General features: G+C 37.5%; 1 protein-coding gene across 3 annotated transcripts in view; it reads right to left on the bottom strand.

The window, feature by feature from the left end:
• Nucleotides 1-16,668, bottom strand: part of ST18 (ST18 C2H2C-type zinc finger transcription factor) — a 211,579-nt gene extending 194,911 nt beyond the window's left edge. The window contains exons 1-3 of one of the 3 annotated variants that reach the window (XM_083823763.1): nucleotides 16,362-16,668; nucleotides 13,097-13,281; nucleotides 4,031-4,151 (exon numbers count right to left, since the gene is read on the bottom strand). The gene's annotated coding sequence lies outside the window, so the exon portion shown is untranslated. The remainder of the gene's footprint in view (nucleotides 1-4,030; nucleotides 4,152-13,096; nucleotides 13,282-16,361) is intronic. The other 2 variants (XM_083823762.1, XM_083823766.1) reach the window with 2 other exon arrangements.
• Nucleotides 16,669-17,890: the final 1,222 nt, after the last annotated feature.

The following is a 17,890-nucleotide window of genomic DNA, read 5'->3' as shown; positions in this document are numbered from 1 at the left end:
TAGAGAAAACAGAATTAAAATTCAGGAACATTAGTCTTCCACTGAGGCAATAAGAATGGAATTATGTAAGAAAATTGCAAGCAACACTGTTAAAGAAATAATGCAAAAGCTGAGCTTGTAAGCTTTTCTATGAGAAGGAGGGTTTCTCCTAAGAATTTAGATCTTGGAGAGATGAGTTAGTTCCCACTAAATTGATATTGCTGTTGTATAAAGCAGATTAGTTACTGGACCAGTATTTTATGCTGCTAGAACTGTAAGAGAAAAAAAAGTTCAGCTAGATGGGTGATGCTATTTTACCTTAGTACAAGTATCAAATTTCAGTTCTGTTAATAAAAGCCCACAGCCTTCAAAAATACAGAACCATTCAACATGTGGATATCTCTGAAGCTGGTTTACCAGCTTGAAATTAATTTCTCCACGAGTTTTGTAGGTGGGTTACTCTGTGAGCTGTCATTCGAATGAAATTTAGAATTATCCGTTTCCAAGCACTTCATTGTATATTGCTGTTGTTATCTACAAAACATTACAAAATGCACTTAATGTCTCAAAGCATTTACAAACCAGTATCAACAGTAATATAAACTGAGGTTATGGAAGCCCTAGGGTATTGGACAGCTGTGTTGATAGAAATGCATTAATTCAAACAATTAATTCAGTACTGGTACTTGGTAAGGTACTTGACTTGTTCTAGCATTTGTTGAAACTCAGATCTGTGTAATTTCTAAAATCTAATCAGACTAAGGAAAGAAAGGAATACAAGGCAGAAGGCAGAACAGGTATAAGGCAAAACAAGTGCTGCTAATGAGAGTTATTCAGAAACTAAGGGACTGCCTTTGTTCAAACAATTTTATGTTTGAACACATAAAAAAAAAGTAGTTTGTCTTGTATATTATTTAACACAAGCCTCCCCCCCCCCCTTCATTTTATAGGTCAAATGCAAGAGACCTGTGTTTCTGTTAAAAGAGATGTAAACTCTGGAGTTATACAACTTGTTCTCAAAGGCCCTTAAAATAATAATTTGTTCAGCCTTGCAAGAGCATTTTTAACAGTGAAATAAAGTAGACTCTTGAAAGAAATCCTAACAGATTTATGTGTATATATATATATCTATATATTTTCACACCAGGATTTGTAGAATTATTGCAGTGCATTTCCAAGAGGGCAATACTTACTGAAAGCAAAATTATAAGTTGCTCAGAGGCAACTTTGTCTTGACAGAAACATATTAAGGGGGAGGAGAGAAAAACAAATAGTGCAGTCCCATCAGGACCAGCATTTTTAATGGGAATAGTTGGTTTTCAAATCACTGAAACACTTTATATCAAAATTAAAGCCAGTAATATTAAAACAGTGCAGAGAGAACTGCGTTGCTTAATTTAAATTGTCAAGATCTCCTTTTGTAGTGAAGCTTTTTTTCCTTATAAACTTGCAGTATTGCTGTGATGAGAAAAATTATTTCAGCCAAACTCTACACTGCCTTTGCAAGCATTCACTGATAATGTCATCATGTTAAACAGAGAACCTGATAAATAAGTAGTAGTACCCTGTGATGCAAACAGTAAGATGATGTTTACGAAAGCTTTGTAAGAAAGAAACACTACAAAAGCGTATAATCCAATGAAAATTATAGAGGCTCAAAAATGAGTATCAGATTAAAAAAAAGAAAAAAAAAAAAGAGAGAGAGAGAGAAGATAGATAGATTATGACCAAAAGCATGACTTCACAACCCAAACTTGAGTGTGAGGTTCACAAATGTACCCTTCCTGTGAAAAGAAAAAAAAAATCATTTTGGCTTTTAGAACATTGTAATCTGAGAAAAGCCATGAATTTAGAAGTGGATTTGGGGCCTATATCTAGATTATAAATTGAACTTCAACTGAAGTCTAGTAGGACCCTTCAGTTTAGACAAGAAAAAATGGGATGAACTACGTTGGTAGCAAGAGTAAGTCTACCAGACTAATGTGAAATTTTATTTAATTAAGTCCATTTTTGCAAAGAAGAAGAGTATGATGCTTATTTTCAAATAATTCATTTCTTGAAGCAACCAAGAATAAAGCACGACTCAGTCTGGCATTGCAAACACAAACTAGGAGAAGATTAAAAACACAGTTTCACAGAATCAGGTAATATTGCTATTCATCTATTTATTTATTCATGCTATCATATGGCATCAGAGTGTGAGGCGTCTGACCTTCACCTTCAGTACTCTTCTGCTTAGCCACTAACTATCTCAGAAATCAGAAAAACAAACAAACAAAAATAATCCATGATACTTCATGCTGTCGTGAAGCCCAGTTCCATCACAGATGCTTATCAGCATCAACACATTTTTCCTTGAAGAGCTATACTGAACAAGCTGCAGCACATATTACACCCAGTAACGTATACTATGATATAACACTGAAATATAGGTGTTAAAAAGACAGCCAATCTAAAGCTTTAGAAAATAAAGACTGAGGGGAAAAATGCAACCAAATAATAGCATCAAAGAAAATTTAGCCATTTTTTCCTAGTTTTCATAACATGTTGTTAAACTTACTTAGCAGTTATTAAAACAATGACCAAAACTAATTTACTACATGTTCCAGCACAGAAAAATCAGGTTTTATGCACCTGGTTCATGATTTATCTGCATATCCCAATGTCCCTCTAAAATACACAGGACGAAACTCAGCAGAAAACAGGGCCCACTTGAATTTCTCAATATACCACAAGCTGAAGAAAGCAACAAAAATTGAAGGTAAGGCTAGAATCTCTCTGTCTCATCATTTGTATAATTTCTATTCAATCATCTCATTCATGGATGATTCTGCCTCTGTAAACCATACACATTCTTACACCCGACAGTAATTAACAATGAGACAAGATAGGTCTTGAATCTATTGAATTATTTTCAGTATAATTTTTTATTGCATAAAACTTAATAGGAGTCACCATTCTCACTTTTTAAGCATGATTAGTTCATAGTAAGTAGAAAAATAATTTCAGGCCTTTCCTTTTATCAGCATAAATATCACACAAATTATATCTGTAATCCATAATTACCATTTTCTTTTCTTCCTGGTTTACTGCCAAGGAGCATTCACACTTTAGTGTAGCTTTTACAGTGTCTCCAATATGTGACAAAAAACAGTGAGGAACAATGAATAGATAAATAGCAGCACTTTCCTGGAAAAAGAAGTCTCTCCTTCCAGTACCTTAAGGGGGATGAACAAGAAGGGTGGAAAGAGACTTTTTATCAAGGAGTGTAGTAATAGGTCAAAGAGCAATGACTAAACTGAAAGAAGGTAGGTTTACATGAGATATTCAGAAGAAATTCTTTACTATGAGGGTGGTGAAGCAATGGAACACATTGCCCAGGGAAGTTGTGGATACCCCATCTCTGGCAGTGTTCAAGGCCAGGTTGGTTGGGGCTTGGGCAACCTGATCTAGTGGGTGGCATCTGTGCCCATGGTAGAGGGGTTGGAACTGGATGATCTTTAAGGTCCCTTCCAACCCAAATCTATGATTCTATGATTCTATAAAAGAGACAACATCCCTTAAGTATAGCATCAATCTCCTACTAACCCTTGAAATGCCTTTTGTTTTTTGCTTGTGAAGAACCCAAATTTCTTTCCATCAACAGTAGGTTGTTCATGCTCTCCAAAATGTATTTTTTCAGACTCATGGATCACCCTTCAATAGATCGGTGGTCCATTTCACCAGAGACACTTCATATTTATTTCCACCTGTAGTTGCTTTACTCCTCATGTAACAAAATCTCTGAGCCTTTCCCTGCCACCTGAAGAGTCACAAAGTTAGCCATCCTTCAAGCTGGAATTAGGAAGTGCTGACCCATAAAGTCTCCTTACCATATCGTCAGCATAACTGGAACTGTATATCAATTTATGGCCAAGAAGCTACCCAGCATGTGTTCAGGTAAGTCACAATACACAAGAAATGTATTAGAAAAGCAGAGAAAGACGTACTGAATGCTGAAAATATTTGCTTGTATATATAAAATATTTATTAAAGTGGTGCCCAACTTTACCTGTATTTTAGACCCAAGATTCCAGGCTTCCATTCCATAGCTGCCATTTGTTTCCTTCCTCTTCCAGCAAGCTTGAAGTTTCACAGGGCCTCTTTGAAATGTCTCTCTCTAAAATCTGGCTCTAAGAGAGCATAAAGCAGAACAGAACATTTATAATACTTGCTTTCACCCTAGACTGATGATATCAAAATAGGCATACTTTCCAGACAAATGGATATGATTTCTCTGCAACAATGGTTAAGGTTTAAGATCAGTTTAGGCTTTTTGGTACAGTGCCAGAAAATGGCGTATGGTATCTTGCCGTGAAATCAGCATCGTGAATTAAAATAAAAGAGTCTCAGAGATTTTAGTACTAAATGTGAAAGAGAAATCAGTAGAAGCTACATGTGGAAACAAAGTTCTTTTTTTTTTTTTTTTTTAGTCTGCAAATTCTATGTTGAAATAAGACTGTTACTACTGGGATATTAGAGATGCTACATCTAGCTGGTGTTTAGGGATCATAAGACTTTAAAAAATACTAAAAATTGATTTTCAATCACACCTAAGTTGGTCATTAGCCTGGGCTCTTCTCTGTAGCCTGTAGAAGAGAAGGCTGTGGGGATACCTTATAGAGGCCTTCCAGTACCTGAAGGGGGCCTACAAGGAAAGACGGGGAGCAATTCTTTACCAGGGAGTGTAGTGATAAAACAAGGATCAACTGTTTTAGGCTAAAAGAGAATGGATTAGGTTAAACATTAGGGAGAAATTCTTTTCTATGAGGGTGGTGAAGAAATGGAGCAGGCTGCCCAGAGAAGCGGTGGATGCCCCATTCCTGGAAGTGTTCAAGGCCAGGTTGGATGGGGCTTTGGGCAACCTTGTCTAGTGGGAGGTGTCCCTGCCCATGGCAGGAGGGTTGGAACTGGGTGATCTTTAAGGTCCCTTCCAACCCAAACCACTCTATGATTCTGTGACAATTACCTCTAACTCACAAATTTAGATCCTCTACAAAATATCTTTTCTATATAAAAATACAAAGATTATATAATAAAGTGCTATTAGCAAAACAGCTACTTCTTTTTTTCTTTTACATCACTACATGCAGAATACAACAAACCAAGACCTTCCAAGAAAATCCTTAACAAAACTGTCATTTCCCATTAAAAATAAATAAATGTCATGTTCTGGGAATTCCTGATTAACTGTAGTTTTGTCATATTTTGGGTGACAAATGAACAAAAGCCACAGTTAATTTATCCTTATGGGACAGATTTTTCCACAAATGAGCCATTTCAAACCAATAGAACAAACCTGAAATTTCAAAATGAGATCTCTATTCTAAGTAACAAATTTGGAGTCTCCCCTCTGTTACAGTAACCCATGTTATAATGGTATTAACTACATGGACAGGAAAAGATTTCTTTTAATCACTTTGTTAGACGTTGGCCACAGGGTGGCCTCTGTGAGCGGAGGCCAAGGCAGTCCTGTGCCAGCCACAGCCATTTCCCGCTGTCTCTACACGGCCCAGCTGGGCCCATCAGCGAAGCTGGTAGCACCTCTGAGAAAATGCGTTTAAGAAAATGAGAAACACTCCAAGGCAGTGAGGAAGAAAATGTTCCAGAAACAGCCCTGCAGACCCTAGGGTCAGAGAAGGAGAGGGAATAGGTGCTCCAGACGCAAAGGCAGATATCCAGGCTGTAGTCCAGGGAGGACCCCATGCTGGAGCAGAGGAAGAGTGTGAGGAGGAGGGCGTGACAGAATCAAATTTATTTGCATTGGCAGTAAATTTATTTCCCCCAGGCCAAGTCTGTTTTGCCTGTAACAGGAATTGGTAAGGGGTCTGCCTGTCTTTGTCTAAATCCACAGTTTTTTCATCTGATTTTCACCTCCATCTTGTTGAGGAGGGGAAGCAAGAGAGTGGCTGGCTGGGCATCTGTCAGCCAGCCAGGGCCAACCCACCACAATCAGTGTCTCATTTAAGAAAAATATAGCAGTCAAAATCATTACAAGTCTGATGTAGGATTTCATGTGTCTATCTATGATCAGGTCATCTTTCCTTTCAGTCTACAAATGCACAGCAACACAGTGGTACCACAGAAACTGCAGTATGGCAACTAATAGATTTCCAGGCTCTTCTGGCCTCCACAATGAAATTTTGTGCAGGACAGAACTTAAGAGGTTTTAATTGACCTATTTAGAGGGTTCCTGGTTCCTGAAATGCTATTTTAAAAGATAGCATTAGCAAGTAACTCTTTAAAGATATCAAATTCTTTAACTAAATCTTTGCTTAAAAGTTTAATCAGTCTAATAACTGGAGGAACACAAATCTCCACTGACATCTCAAAATCCCGTGCAGCTTCTTAGGGCACTCTTACTTAACCATATATTGTAGCATAATCATCATATTTATAACAATTTTTTTTAAAGTGGTGTTTAATACTTTAATTAGCATTATAATGAAATATTATTACTTCCTGTGGAGGAGTTTACTTAGCCCTTCTTTGGAAACATAACCTGTGTAAGACTAGATGATAGGATGTGAGTGTAAGAGATGTATCCAAATGGAATAACCAAAATGGAATACCCAAACAAAAAAGTCTGAAAGAGTGTTTGCCCAAAACTGAACATCAAAGATGAAATAAACAATGATGAAGTTTCATAGGACAACTATCAGATCGATTAAATTAACCAGGAGGTCATCTGGGCTTTTGAGGAAAGGAGTCCCCTTGACAAGATGTATAAAAGACAGAAGAAAATCCGTGATTGTGCGGAGAGACCTGGCAGTGGATCTGAGCAGGAGAGACCTGTTCAGAGCAGCAGTCAACCTGTGCCTGACATTGCCAGAAGTCATCCTGATGCCACTGCAACCCCATCTAGGTCTGATGGAGTTCCCTCCGGCTTGTGGGCTGACAGTATGGAGTGCAGCAGCAAAAGGAGCCACAGCATGAGGTGCGTGCAGGCACTCGGGGGGGTCTCCTCTCACCAGCACATGGGTTAGCAGGTTGCAGGGAGCTGCTGTGGTATGCACAAAGTGGAAGCACTCCCATTGCCAACAGGGTGGGCAAACATGGAAACCCACGCTGCCAGAGAGGGGACATGTTCACAAGTAACCACTTGTGAAGTGCTTACTTCATTTTAGAAGGGGTTGGGGGGGGGGGGGGGAAGGGGGAGCAAAAAAAAAAAAAAAAAAAAAAGAATGTCTGCAGGAGTAAAACTTGTTGGCAGTGCTTATAAAAGTGTGTTTAGAAATTTGTACGCGCTTATTAACATTTTTTAAGTATCCAGTATTGAATATCTGTTGTGAGCTGATCCTGAATCAGCTCATTGACTTCTGGGTAATTATATGTCATTAATTAACCAAAAAAACTGCTTCATTCCTGATTTTGTTTAAGCCACATGCATGGACAACTCTCCTACAATAATCTCCCAAACAAAGAGAAGAACCTGAGCAGAATTGCTGGACAAACTCCACGTATTAAATGATTCATATGTGATTCAACAGCTCCATCTGCATATCTAAATTGATTTAGTTAAAAGACAGCAATGTTAAGAGACCTGGAACTGTGGGATGGGTTATGTCAGGCTGAGTTTAAAGACTGTGAAAGGAAATGATGCAGCAGTTCTTTCTCCATTGCTGTGATTAGGGCAAAAAGTTAGACCTTGAGCAGCCCTGTGTAGAATTTTCTGGCTACCTGGACTTACTATGTCTTGCTTATGTGTGGCACAGTCTTGTCCTGTGAATAGAATATAGCAAGAGTTGCAGTCTTTTCAAAGATCAAACATAAAACCCGAACTTGACCTTGTCTGCAGATCTTTGGCTCCGTTTTAACTACTTATCAGAAGACAGCCAGTTCTGAACATTCACTCAGCAGAACCTTGCCATCTTCAGGATATGTAGCAAAACTCTGAGCCCTTGCCCTCCTAGCCTCCAAAAGTTTTGAACACAGAAAATGGGTATCAGGAACAAAAGCAAATCCCATTGACAGAACAACAGAGAGGGCGGAAAATAGCAGCATTTTTATTTCTAGAGAAAGTCATTTTCTATGAATGAAACACGTCAGATACTGCAAAACCTTTAGAAATCATTTCTCAGATTAGTCAGGCCCAATAAGTGCATATGCATACAAGTTTAAAATCCAAAAGGAATACATGCTCCATATATAGAAAATCCACTTGAGGTAGGGGAAGACTGTGGGATGGAGCAGACTCATGTAACTTCTGTTGATACTCCTCCCTTCCATGTGATGGCTAGCAGCACTTTTAAATCTGACGAAGTACTCCAAAAAATCAGCTGAATTCTTATCCCCCTTATTCCATAGTGACAAAGTGAAAGCACTTAGACTTACACTATCAGTAACAAAACAGGACCACAGGATTCAGGTGAGCAAATTGCACTCCGGGGAAAGAGGAGGAAGAGAGATCTTACCCTTTTTTACAGAGCAGTGAGCCAGTCTATTAATATATTTTAATAAATCTACTTCTTGCAATTTCAAAATTTACTGGAGGAGCCACCATGTATATCTGTTGCAAGCCCTGCAAATGCAGGAGTCAGTGTAATTTTGAGCTAGCAGTCTCTGATGGTGACTAGAGCCTTACTAAATAACCCCCAGTAAGCAAACTATTATCAGTGAGAGCCGGACTTTGATGAAGGGGGCTAAGGCTGAACCCAAGAATAATAGCTGAGGCAGGGAATTAGAATCCTTTTAATCATGACCCCAATTACATCTCAAGATAAATGATATCCTCTAACACAACACCTGGTGCTAAATGTGGCTACTTTAAATTTCACCCTCAAAGGAGCCAGAAATTATTTCTGGGCTTCATAAAAATAGTTACTAATTTCTAGCATTTCTTTTCTTACGTTGAACATGTGTGAGGTTGAGACATTAGAAAGAAGATTTACATTACGATGACCATGTAATAACAGCACTTCTGCCATTGAGAATATATTAAGAAACAAAGAAAACACACTAGAGACAGTGTTGGTTTAATACAGAATTGTGTTCAGCGCTTTCATAAATAAATATTCATAAATATGAATATGGCGGATGGTCACTAGTGGGGTTCCTCAAGGCTCCATTTTAGGGCCAGTCCTCTTCAATGTTTTTATAAATGATTTGGATGTAGGACTAGAAGGTGTTTTGAGCAAATTTGCCAACGACACCAAACTTGGAGGAGTTGTGGACTCGGATGAGGGTGGAAAGGCCTTGCAGAGAGATCTGGACAGATTGGAGAGCTGGGCCATCACCAACCACATGAAGTTTAGCAAAAGCAAGTGTCGGGTCCTGCACCTGGGGCAGGGCAACCCTGGGTATACGTACAGACTGGTGAGGAGACGCTGAAGAGCAGCCCTGCAGAGAGGGATCTGGGGGTTGTGGTTGACGGCAAGTTGAATATGAGCTAGCGGTGTGCTGGGCAGCCAGGAGGGCCAACCATATCCTGGGATGCATCAAGCATGGCACTGCTAGTCGGTCGAGGGAAGTGATTGTCCCGCTCTACTCTGCGCTGGTGCGGCCTCACCTCGAGTACTGTGTGCAGTTCTGGGCACCACAGTACAAAAAGGACATTAAACTGTTGGAGAGTGTCCAGAGGAGGGCGACGAAGACGGTGAAGGGCCTAGAGGGCAAGACGTATGAGGAGCGGCTGAGGTCACTTGGCCTGTTCAGCCTGGAGAAGAGGAGGCTGAGGGGAGACCTCATCGCAGTCTACAACTTCCTTGCGAGAGGGAGTGGAGAGGCAGGTGACCTATTCTCCGTAATCACCAGTGATAGGACCCACAGGAACGCTGTCAAGCTGAGGCAGGGGAGGTTTAGGCTGGACATCAGGAAGAGGTTCTTCACCGAGGGGGTGGTCGCACACTGGAACAGGCTCCCCAGTGAAGTAGTCACTGCACCAAGCCTGTCTGAATTTAAGAAACGATTGGACTGTGCACTTAGTCACATGATCTAAAGTTTGGGTAGACCTGTGCGGTGCCAGGATTTAGACTTGATGATCATTATGGGTTCCTTCCAACTGGGGATATTCTATGATTCTATGATTCTATGTAGGATTTTTTCTCTGACATATTTTTACACAAAGACCAGACAACATCAGGTCCTCAGATATTAGTGGATATTTTTATATTTTTTTCCTGCATTTGTGAATTTTAATTTTCCTGTGAAAATTACAGATTACTCTCTCAAACAGAACTTCTTCTGTGTCTTAATTAAGGAACATATATACTGGCAGGACTGGGCCTTGGGCACAAACCTTATATACATTTCTACATGACATCACTTTAGTCAGTATTTTTCAGGTCAAATTGTATTTCATAAAGCAAAATATCAGTGATTTTTTTTTTCCTGTCAGTTGAGGTCCCTTGTACTCTTCTACACCCAAGCAGGGTTTCTGAAGGCAGTAGACACATCAGACCCATCAGTATTGTGTCATGTGCTAGGCATGTGTGTACAAATGATTTGTGAAAGCATAAAGCCAAATCATCCAAAAACCTGGATGATCAGTGCATGAAGTAGCCAATTTCATTTAAAAGTAATGCTTTGTCTGCAAAGAATGTTGTGTTTATGCCATAGTTTACAGTTTGTGTCACAGTCACCTTGAACAACTGACACTCGTGATGAGGGGGTTTGGTTTAGTCAGCTATCAAAAGAGAATACATATTTGTATACATCTCCCTTCACATTCACAAGCTTTTAGAAATTTACTCTTTTTAGCTAGCTATTTGGAAATTATTACTATATGAAGTTCATGTTAGAATTACACATATAAACACACCTAGTATATATTAAAGCCAAGTATTAATGACATGAAAAACAGGTTTTAATTTGAACCTCACTAAATTAATTGAGAAAGGAGTAATGGTAAGGCAAATTACAGAGTAGTGATGATATTGTTTGGAGAATGTGTTGACTGTAATTACTGCTGCTCACAATAAAATACTTAAAAGAAACCAACACCTTGTGTGCTCTCTGACAGAACTTATAATAAAATGAAGAGGAAGTATCTCCAGGGAACAAAAGACAGATCCTGAAAGACTCAGAGAAAAATAATTTCACTAATTTCTATTGATGGTAGACAGAATCCAGAAAGCTTGTTTGTATTCAGAAGACTATGCAGATATGTATCTTTTGCCAAAATAAACTACAGACATAATCACATTCCATGTGATTCTCCTCTACTCCTCCTATCCTGATTATCTGTTTGTCATGAAGCAAAAATAACTAGTGGTGGATCTTTCAAGACAGAAATAGTTCTTAGGAAGAGAAACAGAATGTTGTTCCTAGCAAAGCACAAATGGCTAGTTACTGTAAATGTTAGATTTTAATTATGAAGCACCTTTGAACTGAAAAGGTGGGTCACTCTGCTGAATATGTGCAAACATAAATCCTTTCATTTATAATGTGATTTGCTTTTGCCTCCCTTAACTGTAAAACCTAATTTAATTTTCCTCTTGAAATGTTAATTCCTTGCTAAAACATTTTTGGGCCAAGGTTCAAAGCAGATATTTACAGCACCTGAAATTATGGATTTATTCTGGGTTCTCAAATAGATTCTGAACCATGAGAACTGCAAGCATGCAATGACTGCTGTATGCATATTATTTACATTGTCAGTAAGTGCAATTTCATTTTAACTTATTTTTTTCATATAGGGGAGTGTGTTTAACAAGATACATCAATTGTGAATTTCCCATGATGAGTCATTTAGCATTATTTCTCCATAATTGATGTGAGTGGAATTAACAAACTATGGCTTCTGGGCTACAGAAATGGGTGGTTTGTAAGATGCATGGGTGCTGTAAAAGGATATCTCTTGGCTTGTGCATTTAGACTGAAACTCTTCTGTCTGTCCCTGATGGAAAGAATTACATCATGTTGGAGCTTATTCCTGCAGATTCATAGGTGCCAATTCTCAGTTATACTAAAGGATCTTTAATATACAGTGGAAGATAAAGGCACTATGAAAATACTTCAAAATTATATCTGCTTTTAAGACCACCAACAGACTAACATTGATCTTCGCATATCAGGATGAAATCAATTGATATTGTTATCAGAAACACCTAGACTGTGTAATAAAGATATATATATATATTGAAAACAACAACCAAGCCTAACCAAATCAACCCAATCAACCAAACACCATTGTTAAACTTTGCTACGTGATTAACTGAAGTGATCGTCTACCTATTTCACAGAAGGAATGAATCTGACCTTTTCTTTACAGTAAAAAGCTTTCATTTCACATGAAACTTTACACTAAACAGCTTTCATTTCACATGGTTCTACGCACCACAAAAAGTAATATACTGTGCTTGCCTTGTCAGGCATACCAAGTTTATCTCAGCAGTTATGTAGTTCCTTAGCTTTACTTAGATGCCATACAAAAAGCAATGTTTCTCACAGGAATGATGTAAAAGCAATCACTTGCAATATATTGGTCCTAAACAAAGCACTGACTATTGTCCCTCCATAAAGTGGAAGTTGTAGAGCTATAAGCAATAGCAAGACAGAAAATTAACATGAAAGTTTCTGTACAGTAAGGACATGGAACAATCATGTCAAAACAAAATCATTCCATTATTTATACTGTCATTAATCTTGCTGTCTTATTACCACTGAGAGATAAAAGCAATATAATACTGAACACTGAGACAGAACTCCACTTATATGTCCTCTGACCTCTGCAGAAGTTTCTATCATTCAAGTTCATTGCCTTTTCTCCAGCATAACATGTGGGAGATAAGAATGCAAACCATCTCAAAGGTGCAGTTCACATCGCCAAAGCCGTGTATATGCATAGGCATTGTACGAGGGATGCCAGTAGCTTGGACCTTACAAAGATACCTTACAAATACCAATGCAAAACAAGAATTCTCAGCTATGTCTGGATATACTGGCCCAATAAACTGAAGGAGCACTGAACTATTTAAAATATAATTCAACACATTTAGAAATAATAAAATATACATTTGATACTGTAGCATGCATTTACGTCCATGCAAAGTATAAACAACCATGTCTTGACATTTATTTCCCCATCTCAACAGTTGACCCCATTTCCAAAAGAACTTGTCAACACAACCAGGATTACCTCTGAAAGGTGATTCTGAAGAGACAGATGGGAGTTTTGAAATAGGCATAATGCTGCACTGAAGGAGCTTGCTTGTACCTGGAATCTCATTGGCTTCATTTTGAGTTCTCAAGAAAGTCCTCAGAGGCAGCAAAGGCAGAGAGTCTCTCTCTCTCTCTCTCTCTCTCTCTTATTTTTTTTTAAGCCTACCAAAACATATTGTAATGCATGAAGAGATCCAATACCATATTAAAAAACAAACAAACAAAAAAAACAAATAACAATGAAGCAAGGTTAAAGAGCAGTTATGTGTTTCACATTGAATACTTTTTACCCAGGCCTAAAAGACAGTAACATATGTAGAAGTCAAATAATAAGAATATGCAGAAGCCAAAACAATTGCAACAGTCACAGTGAGATATCTAAGTAAAATATTTGAAGTTTGGAGAAATAGGGTAGTTTTGAGGAATGAAAATCTACAGGTAGAATTTAGTTAAGCTTATGTTAGAACAGTGAGGTGTTTGAAATACTTGTTCTTACAGTGATGGCAAGTTGCCAACCAAAAAGGAAAGAGTATCTTGGTCATTAAATAGTACAGCAAAGGACATTATGGATACAAATACATGCATGAGAAGAAAAGCAAAGCTCAGGCTTAGGAGGCAGGTGGTGCCAAAGTATTATTCACTGTGGTGACCTTGAGCTGAGGCAGCTGTTACTTTTCCCAGAATACAAATTTGAGTCATTCACATTTCTGACTTGGCTGGTAAATTTTAATACCTCTTTCTGCCTCTGCCTGATGTCAGGGGAAACTGAATTTCCTTGCTTCCTTCACTCATTGAGAAAAATGGTGATTAACGTCACCTCTTAGATGGCTACAGCTACAGATAGAAGCTGTTGTAGCCTACAGTTTCACAAAGAGGCAGGACAGATACTGACAATCCCCTGTCAAAAGTTCAGTGAGTTTAATGAAGCTGTTCTGGGAATGCACCTCAGGAGAAGACGTGGAGCCACTCATAACATGGGAAGCTAATGTCTCAAAATCCTATATCCCAGAAAATGGTGGTGGGTCCTTGTAGGAAGACACTGATTGATTCCAGCTGACTCTACTCCGTCTTAACAGATGGGAAAGGATAGTGCTCTCAGTAGAGTGGGAGTTAGGAAAGAGAACATACTACAAGAAATTCCTTGTTAATAGCTTTGCAAATAGGATGAAATTCTACATGTGCTATTTCTAATAATTTTGGTGTTTTATGGGATTATTTAGAAAACCTAAACTTTCTAAGGGTGTTGATTTTAAACACATATATTGACAAGTTTGGTAGCATTTAGAATAAATTCTGGCCACTAGTGTTTTTTTGGTGTGGTCATTAAGAGAGTACGAGGTGTAACAAAATGTGAAGCAGAGAGAATGCTGTACCTAAATGACTGGTGTATAAGTAGGATCATATCATGAGAGAGATCATAACAGAGTTGAATATTCTGTTTAAGGTATAATTACAAATACAATAACTCTTCTACTTCTCAAACACAATCATATTAGATGTCCTTTTATTTCATCTCCTTTCCTGTTTTGGTCTTTACCAAATGTAAAGTGATTAAAAAAAAGTGGATTTAGGTGGAAGGGGTAGAAAGACATTATTCATATTAGAATTATGATTTTAAAATCATAAAGCAGTATCCATTATTCCAATTCAAGGGTTCTGAAGAATTATTAATTGGCAAGTAAAATTAATATTTTTGAGATTCTGCACCACCTGATGAGGAAGATTTTCCAAGGCAAAAAGTTAATAGGTGTAGGTGGTGGAGCATGGTAGTGCTTCCATCCCCATATTATTTGTCTCTCCTTAGCCCTTTACTTTGTTCAGCCCCATACTACCTCTCTGGGCACTACTAACAGACTGACAGACTTGCACTCAGCCTATTTCTGTAAAAGCATCTTGAATAGAGAAGGAGCCATACTGAACACATATTTAACAGTGCTGCAGCTGGGATTTTGTTGTAATGATGGAAAAACAGTAAACCGCCTTTGCCAAAGTATTGGAACATCATTCTATCTCTTTCATTGAGAGGACAGTCAGTAACTCAGAATTGATTAAAAATAGTGCTGTTTTGCTTTGCAAAATAGGGGTGCCATGCAAAACCCAGAACAGGTATCTCTGATCTCATTTTATCTGGACTTGAAGTTTTGCATTCTCTTGTGTAACTATACTGCACATATTGGAGAAAACTGAATATAACCCAAGCCTGCTTGTTAATGATGCCCAGTAGTCACTTGGTCCAAGAATTTCCAGGAGTAGGATCTCCAACCAGTTATGAAATACAAATTCTTTGGACACATTCTTGTAGTAGAAGAATTTAAATGAATGATTTTTAAGACAACCTTCCAAGTCATTTCTAAGAAAATTCATGATCTTCGTGTTTTGTACATGTGATAATACAAATGAACCTCCTCAATAAGGAGTTCAAGTCTATGAAAATTCTAGGGGAGTGCAATCCACAAATACTCTTTATCATGAAGGATTTCACAATGGGCATAACTTTTTCTGAGAGATGTTCTAGAGACTTTTCTGAAGGTATCCACAAACAAACAAGCAAACAAACAGGAAACGTGTATCTTGAGTGTGAGAAAAATATTCATAATTTGTCAAACTAATTGAAAGAAGTAGACACTGCTCCTCCTTCCTCCCCCTCCCCGCCCCCCCCCCCACCCCCGACAGCTTTTTATGTAGAACTGAGGCACAGTAAAAAAAAAAAAATCATCTTTGCAAAAGGAGGGCCATTCATTTCACTTTTGAAATTCTTCTTTTGTATTTAATTTCTGTAACAACAGGATAAACACACCATCTGAAACACTACCTTAATTCCAAGAGAAAGATTTCTGCAGTCACCCATCAAACTTAAAAATTAAAACAAGTACATTTTTCCTTCATTTATATCCAAAGGGATGTTACCACTCCAGTACCATAGGTCATATGTTCTTTACATGGTTTTATTACCTAAGAAAAAAACAGATCCCATTCATTGTGAAAACATAACATTTCCTATTGACATCTACATAACACAATAGTTACAATTGCCTACAAATGCCAAAGATGGTGTTAAAGTTCCTGATGTAACCATAAAATCAGCAGGTCACTATGTTTCACATTAACGTTTTGCCTTCATTCTTTAGCAGTTTTCCCTGACTCCCATCTTCTTTTAAACTCCCATAACTACACAATTTCACACTAGCATTTCTTTTCCTTTAAAAAAAAAAAAAAAAGAAAAAGAAAAAAATAAGCCTTACTTGTTAGAAGTTAGAAAAACAGCTCCAAGGGCACGGTAATATTGTGTGGAAGGGAAGTTTATAGTGACAAATTTTTGAAGAACTCTGATCTTAAAACCTGACCCTTACACAGACACACACACACGCACACACAAAGTTTCCACAAACTTTGAAATCATGTGACCAACTTTATCCTCAGCAGCCACTTCTCCTTTTCTCATGTATTCATATTCAAAACTTCCACCTCAATGTACACAGATTTACTTAATGCATGCACATTACTTTGCATTTACTTCTTCCATGTGATCTTTATTGCATACTTCTAGTCCTCCAGCCCTGCAAATACTTGCATACATGAATGCAGTACTCTAACATTTTCTTCCAAATAACTGTGCTTTTGGGAGATTACATCTTAGGAAAATAGAAGCAACACTATTGAAACTTCTATTATTTAATTCAAAACTGATTTTTCATTTTATTAAAATAGTCCAGGCAAAACAGAATATAAAATCCAAGACATCTTTTGGGAATAATTTCCTTGTAAGCTGCCTTAAAGGTGGACTTTGAAATCTGAAAGTCTAATATAGTTTCCTTGATATTATCTTAAATTCAATATTGAATATGTTATAGAAATTGTCATTTTAATAGTTCAGTTAATACTTGATTTTAGAGTTGTTCTATGCAAGATATGAATCTTCTCAAAAAAAAAAAAAACCAACAACAAAACTCTTGTTTTGATGTTTTTCAAAACTTCCTTCCACTATTTATTTATTTGTCAGGCCCATCTTGTATATTTTACGCTCTTCAGAGAAACATGTATCTGACAAAAGGTGTAGTAATTTTCACAAAATTCCTGTGTCATATGTACACTATAACTGTTCATTTTCATGTGGGGAACTTTTTTTCTTGTGTACAACTTGTCTACATCAGAATTTAAATGCCAGCACAGCATATCTTGTTGATATACAGTAACATAACTAGAGGGAAATATATATATATAGAGAGAGAGATATAGATCCATACATTCTTATTCATATATCACCAGCTGAAATTACCTCCATGAGATATTTTTCATTAAGTTATGGCTAAAATTAGTCATAGTTTATCTAACACAGTGTTACATTTAATAATTTAGTCTAAAATTTTCTACACTATCCACAAATGTTCAGAATTATTTACAAGAGACTTATCTGTTACAGTTTGATATAAAATCTACAGAAGTAGGAATTTTTCCATTGACAATGCTGGAATGTCCTCCATGTGAAGAATTTTCCAAACCAGAAAATTTCACTGCTATGTTAAAAAGAACACAGAAACAAGTTTCAACGCTTTGACTTCATATGTCTTCCACACTCTGTTCACACAAATAATGTAAATTGTCATAGAAGAATTAAAATGATAACATTCCATTCTGGAAAGTGAAGCAAGCAGAAGAATGATTGCATGAAGAAGCAGATTTTAAAGAGTAGCATTTGAAATTATGTTCTACTTCCTCCTCACTCCAACACTCTGTTTATATTTAACGCATTATTAGTCACATTGGACATGGA

This window comes from Anser anser (assembly GCF_964211835.1).
Source record: "Anser anser genome assembly, chromosome: 2".
NCBI classification, from domain to species: domain Eukaryota; kingdom Metazoa; phylum Chordata; class Aves; order Anseriformes; family Anatidae; genus Anser; species Anser anser.
This window is presented reverse-complemented; position numbering and strand designations above follow the sequence as displayed.